This window comes from Leiobunum rupestre, chromosome 2 (assembly GCF_980474605.1).
Source record: "Leiobunum rupestre chromosome 2, qqLeiRupe1.1.hap1, whole genome shotgun sequence".
Classification (NCBI taxonomy): Eukaryota; Metazoa; Arthropoda; class Arachnida; order Opiliones; family Sclerosomatidae; genus Leiobunum; species Leiobunum rupestre.
The window spans coordinates 2,888,975-2,907,301 of NC_143385.1; positions in this window are offsets into that span (position 1 = coordinate 2,888,975).

The window sequence follows — 18,327 nt, forward strand, 5'->3', positions numbered from 1 at the left end:
CTTTTCATAATGGACTAATATACTTATTCGCTAATTTTATCATCCTTTACAATGCAGTCCATAGGTGGATTGCGTATGTAATAATCTCCACCACTCTCCTCCTATTCGGCTTTCCGTTGCTATGCAACTCGTTTTGAAATTTTTAATATTTAGGCTTAGCTTCTCTATTCAGTGTTATAGTCGCGAGACAGATTTCTTGCAAGGTACTGACGAGTCCCAAATAGGACGAAACCGGTCTACTATTGGAATTTCTGGCTTTTTTATTTAATTTAATTTAGTTTTTCACTCGAAGATCTATTTGGTCCGAGTTTCGAGCCTTTTTGTTTGCTCGAAGACTTATCGGTACGATTTATTAGTAAGTTTTTGAATTCCTTCAAAATTGTTTAAGGTTTAGCTTTATTATCCCTTTTTCATAATGGACTAATCTACTTATTCGCTAATTTTATCATCCTTTACTAAAACCATATATTTAGTATTTTAGGCGATTAAATTTAATGTTTAATATTAAAAAACAAATGACACCAATAAAGTATATATTAGATGAGTAATATAAAGATGCTCTGAACAAGTTCCAAAGTTATTATAATGACCACCTTTAAGTGTTTTCACTATTTTCAAAATTTTGGATTTCTGAACCTCAAATTTGTCTGACATGTTTGTATATTGGGTTCGATTTGTAATCAATAATGAGTTGATTTCTACTTACTGAGAATTACTTTGCTGATAAGATTTTAAGCACTGTTTCCAATCGCCCTCCCCTTCGAAAACTACAGTCCTTTTCCTCTTATTCGAACAGGCGGAGTATCTGATTGGTTGCCCAACACTGACGTCATCGAACACAAATTAAGCGCACGCCAGTGTTCGTACTGGGTCAAAAAAAATCGAGGTCGGGGTCGGGGTCGGGGTGGATCTAACCCCGCGAAAAACAAGTCGTGGTCGGGGTCGGGGATGGAAAATTCTTTGTACTTATTAAGAATAGAAAAATTATAAAAATACCCAAATTTTTCTGGTTATGATTAGATAGTGTATCTTGTGTAAGCCAGCCTCTGAGCCTAGGGACTATTAGTAAAAGTCTTAGTCGATAGCTACGCCGCAAAATTTTCGTTTTGAAAACGAAAACATTTGAGAGAGTTGGCCGTTTCCGATCTATCGAAATCTGGCAGCCTTGCCTGCCTTCCGGCCTGTATCTCCATACCGAAAATGGCCGTCGATTACGCCGCCGAAAATACCTTACAAAACTGATCGGCGGCATTTTTTACCGTTATTTTGTATTATCGACTAAGACTATAGTAAAAATAGATAAGATAGGTAGATTTTAAAATAGAGGTCTATAGCTTAGGCATTGTATTGTTTAAATAAGTTGTTTTGTAAATTCACAAGTTATTTACAAACATTTGTAGCTCCACACTCATTAGCTGTGACTGAGAGAGCCCGAAACAACGGCAATTATGAAAATAAAACTTAAAATCGACTCAAGTCCGAGTCAAGCGTTAAGCGAGAACCACGTCAGCGGCATCAGCCGAAGGTCATTCGGATCATTCTATTGTCGCCCACGAAAAAAGGGAGAGACGGAACCTATCTATTTTATATTTTTAGGATTTAGCGGGGTACGTCGGCGCGAAAATTTAAAATTACACTATGAAAACATAACCCCGAAAAATGGAAAACCCCGACTTGATTTGCAACAGTCGGGGTCGGGGTCGGGGTCGGGGTCGGGGACAAAAGTCGGGGATCCCCGACTTTCGGGGTCGAGGTCGGGGTCCCCGTACGAACACTACGGCGGCCTGTGACGTTTTGCTCCCCCCCCCCCACCCTCTCATGCCAGCGGACCATTATTTGAATCCTTTCATCTTAGTCCATATCCCCAATTTAAATCAAATGTATTTTTGTGAAATATAATTCCATCTAATTATTACTCTAATTAATCTCCCATTATTTAGTAAACGTGACACGGAGATCAAAGTTGATAATATGAATCAGCGAAAAGGAAGCCAGCTCCGTTTGCTCTTTATACAAACGATGGTAGTCGTCGGGGTCATCCACCAACAGCAACAAGGCACCAGCCCGACCCTGTTCAACTCTTCAGAGGCTACAATAGTCAGGATCAATGACCTCTGGAACTCTGGTCTGCCGTTGATGTCGTGTCTGGGAGGTTTCTTACCTGGGAACCATATCAAGTTTTTCAGCAAGCAGGAGGACCACGACGAAGAGTCCGATAAATTGTCAAGTGGTCAGTATGAACACCCTCTGCTTGAGTCTTTTTAATCGTGGATTGCCGCCTTTAACGGGAAAAATAAAGGGAGGGAAACCAAATTGCAACTAGCTTATGTGGCGGGAACACAAAAATTTATAAAATTTCATAATAATTAAAGTTAATTTACTATGAACACTGGGGTCTTGAACCCTGGTCTAGGGCGTTAATGGCGAGCAAGCATACTCTTAGCCACGGATAGAATATAGTTTCGGGGTACTCCAAGTTGTTTCATTGGTCATGGCTGAGAGCGGGAAAACAGGCTCCACCTTTCGCGTATAAAGAGGCCAGGATAATGCGGTATATTCTTAGTTGAAGTATTTTGAAGTATTTTGGGGGATGGGCTTTGTGGCATTGTTACAAAATCGTCCAGGGGGAGGGGATGGTCGTTGAAATATTACTTCATATAACACTCTATTTGGGACCTAATTTATCAATTATTTAAAGGTGAACTAGCAATTTCATACTGTTACTCTTCGTTACGAGGGTGGGGTGGTAGAGAAAAGTTCTTATATTTTCCTTTATACAGGGTGTTTCCAAAATGGTGGTAGGACCGAGCGTCTACGGGTTCTACAGATTATTTTAAGTCGAAAATGTTCTATGGCATTTTTCCGATTTAGGCCACCGTTTCGAAGTTACGAAACAATTGATGTATGGACGACCCCTAATTTGACAATACATTTTAATACCTTAACGTAAATTAGCCGTTTCATTCATAAACATCGGCACGTGGCCGAAATTAAAAATTTTTCTCGGCGAACGTAACTTCTTATGAATGAATAAAAAAATTCACGCGCTCACAGTGACTTCAAAATCATTTGATTGGGACGCGAACGCGCTATTTTTTTCGTTCCCATGGCAATTAACCACCTGTTTAAGGAATAAGTCGCTAGATGACTTGGGCTTAGGAAAAATAACAATAATAATTAGCTAGGCTTATACTTAAGGCAACACCTTAAGCCCAAATCATCTAGCGAGCTATAATACCTTTTACAATTTGTCGGAGGGTGGTGGCAAGCCCTTCAAGCCATAATAACCAATAGCTCCATACACTAACTATTACCATTAATTTTTAAATAGCCCCAAATTAATTAAATTTAAAAAACTTTTTAATTTTTGTGTTGGTTTTTTATTTGGTGTGTATGATCTTTCAATGGTAGAATATCTGAACCAGAAGTTTCGTAAGATGCCGGACAAAGATCGCGACAAAACGAATTATACTTATTGTGGTAAGTATTAGACCTGCAAGTATAAGTTTATTTACTTCCATTAAAAAATACCTACCTCTCTATAAATTCATTATAATTAATTCCTACTAAATCGTTTTATCAGGAACCGATACACACAAAGAAAAACCAGGGACTGCAAATTGACGTCCCATTTCAGGCTCCATCCTAATTTTATGTTTATGGCACCATCTCTTTAATAGAATACGAAATATTATTCATTAGTATTTTAATATTACTTCTCTATATTTTTTATACAAATATATACTCCTTTTTTTAGTTTCAAATTGCAATCAAATAACATTTCATTCAATTGATTTTGTTGCGGGTTTTCACATATAATGTTATGTAATTTATAAATAATGTATTTCATTGGACAAAAGTATATTTAGAAGCAGTTAGAAAGATTGAAACGTTTGTATTCGTGAAAGATGTAAATTATAATTCTTTCACATTCCTTTGAGTAAATCGGTGCTTGGTTTGACGATTGCATTAACACTGGGATAAATGCGCTTCTTGGATTATTTAGAGCTTGAACTGGTACCCGAAGATTGCCACTGTAGCAGGAAGGCCTTCTTCCACGTTGACAAAGGCCTATCTCAGATCCCCATCAACATTCCCCAAAGCGCCTCTGAATTGTAAGTGTTTTTGCTTATTCCTCTCTGATTTTGAATATCGTCAGTTAAAACCAACAATACGTAGAGGTCAACAGAGGATATGTAGGAAACAAAGCGTTCGCATCGTGAGTTCCAGCCCAAAAACCACGCCCTTCCACAACAACGTTTTAATCGTAGATAATTTCACCCTTTCTCACACTTCAGGGATTGCAGACTCCCTCTCTTAATATGTAGGCGGATAATACAATAATTGTGAAACCGCGCACGTAATTGCCGATAATTATAAAGATAGTGAATGTAGTTGCGGTTCCATGTGCTCTGTTAACCTGTATACGTTCTCGTTAAAACCTATGGCGTTAAAAATAGTTGGTTCAAAAAGGTAAAAAACATTTAAATAAATATATTTTTAGGGATATTTCTGGACACAACTTGGAGAGACTGGAAACGAAAGATTTTCCCTTACTGCCCTCATTAGAAACGCTGTATTCTCTTCTCCACTTACACTTCCAAGCTTTATAACCTCATATATTTTTAATATAATGAATTATATTTATAGCATAATAACAAAGTCGAATGTGCAGTTTTTGGGATGGGACACCTTCCGTAACATGCCAAATTTAGTCAAATTGTAAGTAAAGACACATAATTCGATTTTATAGACGTACCTACGTCTAAAACTACCTTCTTTGTGGAAAAAATGGTTCATAGATATCTTTTACGTCACCCCCTCGCCTGACCATGACATGTTGATGGAATCAATATGAAACTGTCATTAGTTGACGAAAATCAAAAATATCAGCTGACAGTGAAAGATTATCTTTCCCGAAGTGTTACGCTGATGTCCCATTCGATCCAATCCCATTCGATCCAATCCCATTCGATCCAATCCCATTCGATCCAATCCCATTCGACCGAGTTTTATTCATAAAATCTTGTCAAATTGTATGACTTCCAATCAAATTACATATTCAAGAAAAAACTTTATTTTAATCCCACAACCTAAGGTCTTACCCAATTCAGCCTAAACTAACCTTATCCTAACCTAACTGAACCTAATCCAGCCAAACCCAACCAAACATAGGCCAAAACTAAATAAAAAATTAATTAAATCGCAAAGTTTAGATATCAATCGAGACTCGCCAGTGTGCTATATTTGGGAAAATTTTCGATCGAGTGAGATTCAATTCAATTGGGTTATTCCATTTTTAGTAACTTTAATTAACCAAAAATCATTACACGCGATCGCGATAACAATTTAAATTTTAAGCTCTTCAGCTTTGAATCACGGGTAATATTGATAACCATAGAGTAAGGGTAAATCCATTGAACCTAGTCCGCGGTTGATATCAATGAACTCAAAAACAACTGATTTACCGTGTCCGTTTCTTAACTAAACTATAAAAATTATGTTTCTTTAAAAAAGGTACTTATTGTCCAGCCGGCTGATGCAATTGGAGAAGGGGACGTTTCAATCTTTGAAGAAATTGAAATTGCTGTAAGTTGATTATTGGCTTTAAACTATTTATCCTTTTCGAAATAGAGTTCCTGAGGGCGAAATGCAGATTCTGATAGCCGTTTTTACACACATACCTAGGGATAGGTTTATATTAGTTTCACGATGCCGCCGTGTCACGCATATGTCTTCAACAGTTAGGTCTAGAAAAGAAAATGATATTACGTTCGAATGTACATACTTTCGGCATCGATAGTCTTATAAATTTTGAAAATCGTAGCCCTAGAAGTTGGGCCAATGCCCAATTTACTATTTTCGGTGGTTTCGCTTTGTGTGGTAGACATTTATTTAGAATTAAGCCCGATAACATTAAAAAATATATTTTTGGTTAAGTTAGGATTTAGCGGATGTACACCTACGGTTATATCAGTATATATTAAATTTAAGTATAATTTCCAGGGTAATTTACGGGACCCTAATTTCGCAATTTTATATTTTCGCCTAAAGGTCTACATAACGTTCCTTAATTTAGGTCCGATTTTCATGTTAGTTATATTTTTGAATAGCTGTGGTTTCCATATATAGTTTTGCAATTACGTTGCTTAATTTGAATTCTAAGTAAGGTTCTTTAGGCAGCGTATACGGATTACCGCAACTTCCGACATTGTAAATTGGCGTGCTTATAGAGATCTACCCGCGAGTTTCACTCTCGCATTTTTCAAGGCCGTTCGCGCAGCGCTTTCAACGTATGACCAGAAGTAAAAATAAGTGTGACACTCAACTTTTGCGCAGAAGTAACAAATAAAGTGTGACACTCAACGTTTGCTTAGAAGTAACAAATAAGTGTAAGTTAAAATAAGATTGACCGTGGATATATATGGGTTATGTCACCGGCGTTGCAGGTTACTGTGAAAACTATCTTAAACTAGCATATGACAAAAGCTTCCCGTATAATAAAATTAAAACGGCTCAAGACTATCGCCTTCCGGAAGGCGTAACGCTTGCGATTAAGCACAAACGTAAATTATATAAATATTGTAAACGCCGTCCCACAGAAGAAAACAGGAAAAATTATGTTAACTTACGTAACCAATGTAATAATCTGATACGTAATGCTAGAAATAACTATATCAGAAACAAACTTGAGTCTAGCAAATCACTTAAAGATAAATGGAAAGTTATCAACACGATTATCGGTAAAAGTAAAAAAAATTCCCAGCAAACTCAAATTCTACTATCGCCAGATGACGTTAATAATCACTTCGCAACGGCCGTAAAATATTCTACCGCTAACGGCCCTTTAAGTCACATAGAAGCTAACCCCAGCACCTGCGCTCTGTTCCCCACGGACTCAAATGAAATTAATCAAATCATTAAAACGCTACCCCAGAATAGTGCTCCCGGAATAGATAGTTTCCACCCCAAACCAATAAAACATATAAGTACGTACATCTTAGCGCCTTTAGTCTTCCTTATAAATTTATCTTTTAATACTGGTACTTATCCCGACAGACTAAAAAGAACCGTTATTACCCCTGTATTTAAGAAAGGTGACCCAAATATTCCTAATAGCTATAGACCAATATCGGTCCTGTCCTTCTTTGCCAAAATTATAGACACTTGCTATTTTACTCGTCTCAATGCTTTCTGTACCAAACATAATTTAATCTCGGATCACCAATTCGGCTTTAGATATGGCCGGAACACAGAACAAGCCACTGCTAGAGTTTATAAATTTATTTTAAACGCTATAGACACGTCAAAATACTGCCTAGGGCTTTTTATAGACCTTGAAAAAGCCTTCGATAGTGTCCCCCACCAACGTCTTTTCGACAAGTTGAAACGATTAGGAATTAGAGGTACCTCATTAGAATGGCTTCAGAGTTACTTAGCGAATAAATCCTTCGCGACCAAAATAAATAACTACCTTTCTCAAAATAAGGTACTTACCACAGGAGTCCCTCAGGGGCCGGTTCTTTCCCACCTACTTTTTAACCTATTTATCAATGACTTAGTAAAATCCACCCCCTATGGTTTCCTCACATTATACGCGGATGACGCACTGTTATTATTAGAAAATTACAATTTAGAGCTGCTAGTGGATTCAGCTAGCCGTATTCTTGGCTTAATTAATAACTGGTTGCTGGGAAATGGTCTGAAACTAAACAAGAATAAAACAGAATATATAATTTTCTCAAATTTACGCAAACCAATAAATAATTTAGTATGTAAAATCCAATTATCAGGCCAGATTAATAATAGAGCTACTCATTATAAATACCTTGGAGTCTGGTTTGACAAGAATTTGAATTGGAATATGCACGTTAACGAAGTTTGTAAAAAATTATCGTATGCATCATATATAATATATAAGTATAAGGGCGTATTTCCTAGATCCACACTATTCCAGTTGTACTTTAGTTTTTTCCATTCCAGATTAATATACGGTCTAACGTCATGGGGCAATACCGCAAATTATAACATAAGTCGAATAAAAGTACTACAGAAACGTGCCCTACGTAATATCTTCAACGTCCAATGGTTGCTCCCCATCGGACGTACTATATAAAAGGAGTGGGATCCTAAACATGGCACAATTATGCTGGTTTGTAAACATTACATTTATTTTTAAGACTGTACATAGCGATGTTAAAAATTTATTTACTTTTAACAACATTAAAACTGCAAATAGGAAACAATATGCACTTGCTCTACCCCAATGCAAACAGAAAAAAAATACTATCAATTTTCTACACGGGTGTAAAAAAATTTAACTCAATCTATAATGACATAAAAGAAATTAACAGCTATGTTTGCCTAAAAAAATATTTAAATAAATATATAACGGAACAAGACCATTTTTAATCTACTTTGTGTCTGCTATCTGAAGATATTTCGCTCCCCAATTGTCCTGTTTATGCTCTTTAGGGCCCCCTACTCCAATTGGCACCATTCCTAATTTAGACTGTTTTCAATTTCAAATTTTATATATATTTTTGGTTTTTTATTTTTCTCTTTTTTTGTTTTTACAAAATTTATTATCGAATGTTAAATTTTTTATTGTTTTTTCTTTTTATCTTTGTTTTTGTTGTTTTCTACTTTTGTTCTATTCTTGTGAATTAAAATCGCTCTCCCATTATAAGTAACAGAGAGGGGAAAAAACTAATTTAAAAAGGGCTATAAGTCGCTGCTGACTTGGCCCTTCATAACAATGTAATAGAAAACACTATGGTAATAAACTGAATTGAATAGCTCAAACAAACTTAACAAACCAGGAGGATTGTGTGTGACTAGGAAAAATTTGGATGGAGTGAGCCAAAACAAGGCTGCCCCTGAAAAATAGCCCCTGGTCTTAAGAGGTTTTGCTCGAAAATAGTTAAAGTTTACAAAAACAACTACAAACAGACTTTGGCCATTTTGCGTACAACTGTAACGCGAAAAAAAGTGGTTGAGTTTTTAACCATTTGACTTTCTTACGTATGAACGTTTGGTGTCTGCTACCCGAAAAAGTTTACACCAATATTCTAGATTTAGGCCACCTTTATGTTTTATAGAAATTATCCTTCAGCAAATTTTCATTTAAGCCACTGCTTTTCGTCGTAAAAAATCTACGCACTCCCCCAATATGCGATTTATATTTTACAATTGCTTCTCCAAATGGAGTTTATTTACTCAGATTTGTAATCTCCTTATACGTCTTTTAAGGATACATTTGTTTTTACCGTTATATAATTTTCTAAATTTACAACCAATTTCCGATAATAAACTTAAATTTTTTTTTAAATGTAGAGTTCTTGGTCAAAACCCATTATTTTTTATGGGCAAAGGCACTTTCGAAGAACAAAGCGACTTTGAAGAGTTGTAAGTATTTTCTTTACATTTTAAATTGACAACGACGCAAAATAAGAAAGCGTATAGTAGGCGCCGAGTAGTTCATTGCGAATAATGCGCTCTGTTTTTGCTGGGGTGTAGTGTAAAATTTTGATAAACGTGCGAGAGAATATTTTTCATCGAAGGGCAGGTCACTTTCATGATTATTAGGACACCCTCAATTAATTATATCATAAATAAATCATGATTTAAATTATTAAATCATTATTTTTTGGTATAAAATCAGGATTAATTTGCTTAAAACAGTATTAATTTAATGAAATCTGGATTAATTAGATTAAATTGGATTTAATTAGATAACAGCATTAAATGATTTTTCACGATTAAAAGATTAAATCATGATTTGAATAATTAAATAGAATCGTGATTGAAATAATTAATTAAATTATAAAATCATAATAAAAATTTGTAAATTCCGATTGATATAATTGTATCGACTTTAAGATGATGAAATTGAGATTAAAGTCATTAAATCTACATTGTTAAGATGAAATTGAGATTGAATTGATAAAATTGACATTTAAATTATTAAATCGTGTTTAAATTGAGGTATGCGACGACACAAAGCACGTGTTTAAACAAAACTAAATAGTGTCCTTTGTGGTTTATAAAAACTTATCTTCTTGTATATTCGTTCCAAAATCGCCTTAACTATAAAAGGCTTAAGTGAATTTCAATTTAAACCACCATATTATTTTTTGGTCAAGTCTTCTGGTTTTCTTCAGCTTAAAAATAACAATATTTTAATTTGAACACTTGAACTTATAAAGAAATTTAATTGAAATTTCGTAACAAGAAATGCCAAACGTTTCCTCTGGTTCAAATTAATTGCCGGAAAGAACCATTTGTATGTTACAAAACAATTGAAAATAAATAATTAAACTAATTAGCTAATTTTAAAAAAGCCCCGGTTAGAAAAGGAGTAACTAGTCTTCAAATGTTTTGCTTCATTGCACCTATAAAAGAAGCGACAAAATCTATACATTGAGAGAGATCGAAAACCCTCACCCTCAAATCAGATTTAAATTATTAAGTCGTCCTTAAATGGATTAGATCCTGATTAAATTAGTTCAATTCATTTAAGGTCTATTCGCACGAACCAACATTTTTGCAAATCATTTTTTCTTAAAGTGTGAAAATATTGTCTGCCAGTGTATTTATTTAACCATACAAATTTAAAATTTCTGTCTTAAGAAGTTTTCGTAAAATATCAATTGTTCGAACAGAAAACACCCTTTATGCTTTAGCCATCAAAAGCGTTTAACTGAAACCAATTCAACGATTAGATACGAAGTGAAGATACTTAAAACTTGGACGAGCATGCTATTCTTCATATGGTTCTCAATAAGGAATGGTTTTCCTAACGGACAAAACATCGCGATGGTCAGACCGTCGACGCCAACAACCTCCTACGCATTGTGACCCGGCCATTTGTTTAAAGGCATTATAAGTCGCTATAGATGACTAAATTATTATTTTAGACCTGATAGGAATGTTTTGCGTCGAAGCTTGCCATCGCGCCATCGTGTAAGGCGGGCTTCTCGGCTAGTTCTTCATACGGTTCTCTCAAGGAATGGTTTTCCTTACGGCCAAAACGTCGCGATGGTCAGACCGTCGACGCCACCAACCTCCTACGCATTGTAACCTGGCCATTTGTTTAAAGGCATTATAAGTCGCTATAGATGACTAAATTATTATTTTAGACCTGATAGGAATGTTTTGCGTCGAAGCTTGCCATCGCGCCATCGTGTAAGGCGGGCTTCTCGGCTAGTTCTTCATGCGGTTCTCTCAAGGAATGGTTTTCCTAACGGCCAAAACGTCGCGATGGTCAGACCGTCGACGCCACCAACCTCCTACGCATTGTGACCTGGCCATTTGTTTAAAGGCATTATAAGTCGCTATAGATTACTAAATTATTATTTTAGACCTGATAGGAATGTTTTGCGTCGAAGCTTGCCATCGCGCCATCGTGTAAGGCGGTCTTCTCGGCTAGTTCTTCATACGGTTCTCTCAAGGAATGGTTTTCCTTACGGCCAAAACGTCGCGATGGTCAGACCGTCGACGCCACCAACCTCCTACGCATTGTGACCTGGCCATTTGTTTAAAGGCATTATAAGTCGCTATAGATTACTAAATTATTATTTTAGACCTGATAGGAATGTTTTGCGTCGAAGCTTGCCATCGCGCCATCGTGTAAGGCGGTCTTCTCGGCTAGTTCTTCATACGGTTCTCTCAAGGAATGGTTTTCCTTACGGCCAAAACGTCGCGATGGTCAGACCGTCGACGCCACCAACCTCCTACGCATTGTGACCCGGCCATTTGTTTAAAGGCATTATAAGTCGCTAGATGACTAGATTATTATTTTAGACCTGATAGGAATGTTTTACGTCGAAGCTTGCCATCGCGCCATATAACCGTTTTGTAAAATTAGAATGAGCTTTAGGGAAAAGTTACGTTCATATATTGAATGTCCACTTATTTCGAAAATGTTTTGTCCATTGATACCGCCTGGCCTATACAACAGCGGGGATAAAATGTAATAGACAGAGGATTTTACTAAATCGTCTTTTATTTCAGAATATTATTTTTATCGAGCTTGTTGTAGTTTGACGTGATCTTGGAGCACGCTGTCTTCAATTTTAATTGGTTTAAAACTGTTTCTGTATTACACCGTCAGTTTACTTCAAGATAATCAAATTGAAGATCTGTAGCCCTCGTCCTTCAAACCACTCGAAAGTTTCACTACCCCGTAAGTGTACTTCACCGCTATAACTTACGAAAAAATCTCATAATTTTTCCTTTCTACTTTCTGATTTCGTTAATTCGAGCAGCGTTTAGCTAGGAACCTTTTCGACGAAGTGCCCCAAAAGAAATTGTTGAATGTTGGCGCATTAATTTATCTGTAAGTTTAACTCTTTCTTCTCACCTGTGGTTTTCATTAAAGGGGCATTTAACGAATCTTTAAAAGTAATTTTTTTTCGGATTGAATACCTGTCCGATGGAACCTGGAAGCTAAACACATCGCCAATTTCCTTTGCGGCTTATGTGGGAACTTTATTCCCCATTCGATAAATTTAACGTACGTCAACCAGTTTCATAGCCCGTTTCAACACGAGGTGAATATGGTAAAAGGTTTTTTTTTCTAACGGATTTTACAACTCGAAGGTCGCTGACGGGGACAAAATCACCAAGTTGAACAAACGAGCCCTTTCCAAGCATATCTGAATAAAGAACTTGTCAAATAAATTATTCGTATAAATTAGGTAAAACTACGAAATTATTAATTTTTTGATAAAAACAAGCTTCATTGGTATAAATACTCTTTGTTTATATTTACTCGGTGGAGCTTAGTACTTATTATGTCGTATCTATTAAATAATTTTTGACTTATTTGAAATATCATAATCGAATAATGTAGTTATTTGATAAGCAAGAAAAGGCTCCTAAGGGTTCTCGGCAACTATTTCGGTGATTTGTAGTTAAAAGATGTGAGACTAAATTTTTCAGTCAGAAACGGTACAGCCCACTAAGGCTTAGTCGTTTAGAGGGCACTAGAAATATACTTTGTGAAGAAGAGGCATCATATGTAGATTCTTGGCAGGAGAGCTACTTTTGGGTTGCCAAGCTTCCCTGATTTTGTCTTAACTGGTTCAAGTTTCACTACTGATTAAATCATTCAATAATGGCAGCTCTATAAATGAATATTTTCTTCTAATTACCCGTAATTTGAAATTAAAATAATATGAAAAGTCAAATTAATTGCTTTATTATAGCAACATATATGGCAAGGATCAATTGGAAATAACTGATTATTTATTATAGCACCAGCGGTCTATCAAATTCTAATTTCCTTTTCACAATACGTTGTAACACTAATTTAACATTAACTCTCAAAATTAAATGCAATCAAGCATTGAATCGCACCATAAGTTTATTCTTTTCGTGTTAATTTTTATCGATATTAATTTCCATGATCAAAATGATAATTTGAATGTCTCTCCTGCAGAGTTTCGTACAAGTCAAAACTGTCCCAATACGTAATCAACTACATGCAAAGTTATCAAAGCTGGATCCGTCTAAATGGCGCATCTGTGTCTGTAACCGAAATGCGAATTGTAAATTAGGTAAACTAAAAATATTCCTGCAATTATTTCGAATCTTATTCTTCAACATAAAATTAATTTCGTAAGACTGAATTTTAAATTAAACCAAAAATGGGATATAATCAAAACGGCGAAAACTTAATTATTTAATAAAGTTATATATTTTTCACTTATTTCGCACTTTTATTCAAATATGCTGTTGAAGAATATTTTAAACAATACTTTGTTTTTAAAACAGTATTCTGGCCGTAGACTTAATAGATTTTCCAACCGGTATTAGCAAAAATTCTGAATTTATTTAACCCATGAATATTCAACTGCAACACTGAAAACGTAAAATGATTATGAAAAGCTTACAAAACCTAATTCCTTCAATTTCGTATTTAAAAATTTAAACGGTTATGATCCTCACATTCATTTAATCAAATTAATTGAAATTTTAATGAAATATCCAGAAAAACCGGACTTTGGTTGTAATCAAGTTTATTTCTATCTTATTTTTGTTTGCTAAATAGTCTTAGTACATTGAAAAACTTATTGAAAGTACCAGCTGCGTTGAATTAACATCTAATTGTAACTTTACTTACGTTACAGAACGACTCCAATTGCGCAAGAGCTTTTTGGTTGGTGGCCAATAGTAGAATTTTCAAGAGACGAATTTCTACCGGCCACAACGATTATCCCTTTGTGTCTTCTCCAAAGGAAGCTGAACACTATTTTCGTTAACTAGCATTCACATTAGCAGTCTATTATATTCACTTTAATATTGTGAAAAATTGTTGTTTGAAAATATTAACGTAGTCCGCCATTTTCCATAACCATTGTAAATGGTGATTTGGGAAAAATGATAGCCCAAGCTATTTCAAATTTGGTTATTTCAATTTTTTGAATAGGATCTCTTTTCACAACTGACTCTTGTAATACTCGAACCACGAAGCCTATAACTTGTTTTACACTTCCTGTAAGACACCTCCTGAAACTGGTTAAGAAGAACTTTTAATTGAATTACATAGTTCCACCGTTTGATGTTTTATCCGAAGGGCTAATCACTGTCAGATAGACTGTACACCGGTTACGCGAACTCAACACTGTTAAAGGTACAGACTTCAAAGAGTACGCGTATACTCTCATAAGTACAGTCAAAGGTTCGGTCGTGTACACCGATTACGTGGAGTGAGTAGCCCCTCGATTTTATCATAAGGACTTTCATACTACAAATTTCTGTAGTCACGCATACAGGTAAAGGCTGTATTGCAAATTAATGTTTTTAAGATAATTAGATTAAGTGTTTTCTTACGAAATGAGATTGAAGCAGATATTTTGAATTTTAAAAATATAAATTTTTATGCCGAATTTTTCCTGAACTGAACTGTTTTTAAAAGATATTACATGAAACTTCGCGTTAAATATTGTTAAAAGTTGTTCTTTGTAATAAATCGGTAGGCGTTTATTAACTTACCGTTAAAAAGTGTAACTTAATGGCGCCCTCTAGTACAAATAAAAGCGTTAAAATCTAACCTCGATCAGCCTCGCTCGAAGTTATTGATTACCTGTAAGCATTTTGTAATAAATTCAATAGGGACTTAGCAAAATGACGTCACGCCATACCTTTGGCTTTGGCTGCCATGCTGGTATGCTTTTTTCAAAAGCATGGGTGACGTATTATCTACGTCATTTTGCCAAGACCTTAAGGTTTGGTTATGGGCAATTTAGTATCGTCGTTAATAAATTAAAATTATCAAAGTTTCTTAAAAGCTGTCCGGCTCCGAAGCGCCTTCCGTTCCCTTCTCTTCGTAATTTCGATGTTTTAAAAACTTCGTGTTTTAACGACGTTAACTAATTTATTACTAAAAGTCCTACATCGTGGCCCGTGCTCCAAAATGCAAGGAGTCCAAATCTCGGTTCGAAATTTAAATCGGATGAGTGGTTGAATATAAAATCACCGGCATAAAAATACGGTTGACGCTCCGTCACAATTGTGCTCACGGTAAGTTGACGTGTCGCGAAATCCCCCGTTCAAAGCGGCATTATAAAGCATCCTATACAATTCCGCCGGTATTTAGGGCGGAGTAAGATATGACCTCTAAATATACACCGAAGGTCAGCGATGTTGAAGCTTCGGTCGATGTGGAGGAACTCTTCCAATATCAACCGTCGTGGGTACGAAAGCGTTGTATTGCAACTGTTGGTAAACGCCGACATTAAAAAGTGCAAAAGTTATTTAAGTTTTAAGTTAACGTTCATTTTTATTACTATTTTTAAATTACGTGGGATGACTTTCATTATTAGATCCTAGAATTATAGGACTTTTGCAATGTAGAATTTTATAAGTACTCAAGAATAATTGTCCATAATAGCTAAATTAGTACCTTAAATACATACAACAAAATAGTCAAGACCAGTTCGTTTCTACTCTTGGAGGGCTTTTTGAAAATTGGTCTAGAGTTCGGGGGAATAATAATAATAATAAGCATATTTATTCAGGATATCTACATAAGTTATAAACTATTTTCCACGAGTTCCTGACTTAATTAAATTACTACATAAAAATATAATGGTAGTTTTGATACACATACATATTAAAGAAACCAACAATTAACATTATTTAGTTAACCCTAAAAAATTAGCTTTCTAGTCACTTTGGAATGGTAGATAATATTCATTTAGTTTATTTTTGAAATATTTAAAATTTGTTATTGTCTTTATTTCACTGGGTAGAGAGTTCCATAAATATGATAGACGGTTTTGTGAGTTTTTTGATTCCTGTGATGATATTTAGCACGATGTTGTGGCACCCCTTGTATTATATTTATGAATTTCTGTTGGTTGAAGAAGAAGTTTTGTAATATACGATGGTTACATTTTCCTTCTAGATTCCAGCATCAGCCAGGATAATTGGATGTGCACATAGTTGGTCGAAGTTCTACTATTCACCCCTAGCACTAATTTTCCGAATTTATTTTGCATAATCTGTAGATGATTTAGGAATTTGTTTGAGGAGGTACCATATAATATATCACCATAGTCCACAACTGGGATCACAGCTGATTTATACCAGAGAATTAAAATGTTCATTGGAATATGTGATCGAACATGTCGTAAGATAAATAATCTTGATTTCATTTTGTTGAGGATTGCTTCTATGCAGGGTTTCCAGCTTAGTTCCTCGTCAATGTGGAAACTAAGATATTTGATTTTTTTAACTCTTTTGATTTTAGATTCCGGGAATTCTTGTATGTGGTTTATGGCCTGAAGTTTGCCCTTGGGGCCCAAAAAAATCACTTCTGACTTAGACGGGTTTATTTCCATCTCTATTTCTTTGATCCATGTTTCGCAATTTCTGTATTCCTTGTCGAGGTTTCCAATTACTTTAAATAGATAATAACATAAGTAAACAACACAATAACAAACTGAAAAAAATATGTAGGGAGGCGGGGATAATGAACCTGAAGGGTTACACAATGCATACAAGTTTACATGTGATAATATAGACAACAACCCGATCACGTCGTGAATCTTGGAAGAACCCGATGTTGAATATTAAATTTAATGAAATTTTATATATACAAGGTGGGTAACAGAAACACTTATTTATTTAAAAATTACTCTTGGGTTATTATATTATGCTTATTAAGTTACTGTACATTAAATTAAAAGGCGCACTATAACTACCAAAATGAGTGCCATATCAATCACCCGGTAGCACTTTCTTAAGAACCCAGTGCATAAACAACGATCCCCATCACCGTGTCATTGACCCATTTCAAAATCAAAATGATCACTAAACAAACGAACCAAACCTAACACCTTATTAAAGCTATCCGGTTACACACTTTAACATATAATGGAAACAAATTTCGAATGAGCAGTAAGCGCCAATGATCGCGAAATGTTCGTAAGAGATATAAGATTCATGAATCACGAAATTGTTGCTGCTTTAACTGGCCTCCGAACGATGTATTACAAACTCTTCTAACTCCAGCAGTTGGGGAGTTATGTACAGTATGGATAAATAAGGAAGTCTGATACCGCCCAGAAATAAGATAGCAAAGCTATCTAATTCCCTATCAATTGATGCATCTTTAACCTTGGGCATCGATGTGAAATCGAAAAGGCCATGGTCGAAAAAGGAGATTGGGTTGTGGGCCCTGATCGAAAGAAATGTAATCCAAGGGCCGAAATGGTGGCCACATTTCCTATCATTTACCCTTCTAACCCTATCGGTTGATGAGTTAAGTACAGTACGGCAAAATCACGAATATAAGCACTAATGAAGTTCCGCCTCCACCTTCATTGAAATCAATATTGGACTATCGAGGTCGGCAATACACTATTGATAGCTGTATTATTAGAAGGTAGTAGGTTTGACTGGAATGAATGAGGAAATAAACTTCAGAGCCAAAACACGTAGCCAGTTGCTTGGCGAAAAGTTTCTAGTCACAATTAGTAAGGGAGGTGGGACGCCAGTTATTAATATCTAGGTGGTCTCCGGATTCAGGGATTCGACTTACGACAGATTTGGAGAATCGACTTATTAGGGATGGATCGATCAAAATATCGCGAAAAACGCGTAAATTAATTGGTAAAAGGATATACCAGAAGGTTAAATAAAATTCTATCGGGAGTTTCCGTGAATTCAGGTATCATTTCGCGTACATTAATTTCATGTTTTTTGTGTGTCAATCGGTTTTTTTTCGTTGGCCAATCGGTTATTTTGCGTGCATTAATTGTTTATTTTATGTACATTAATTGGTTATTTTGTGTGCATTCAGTGGTTATTTTGTAT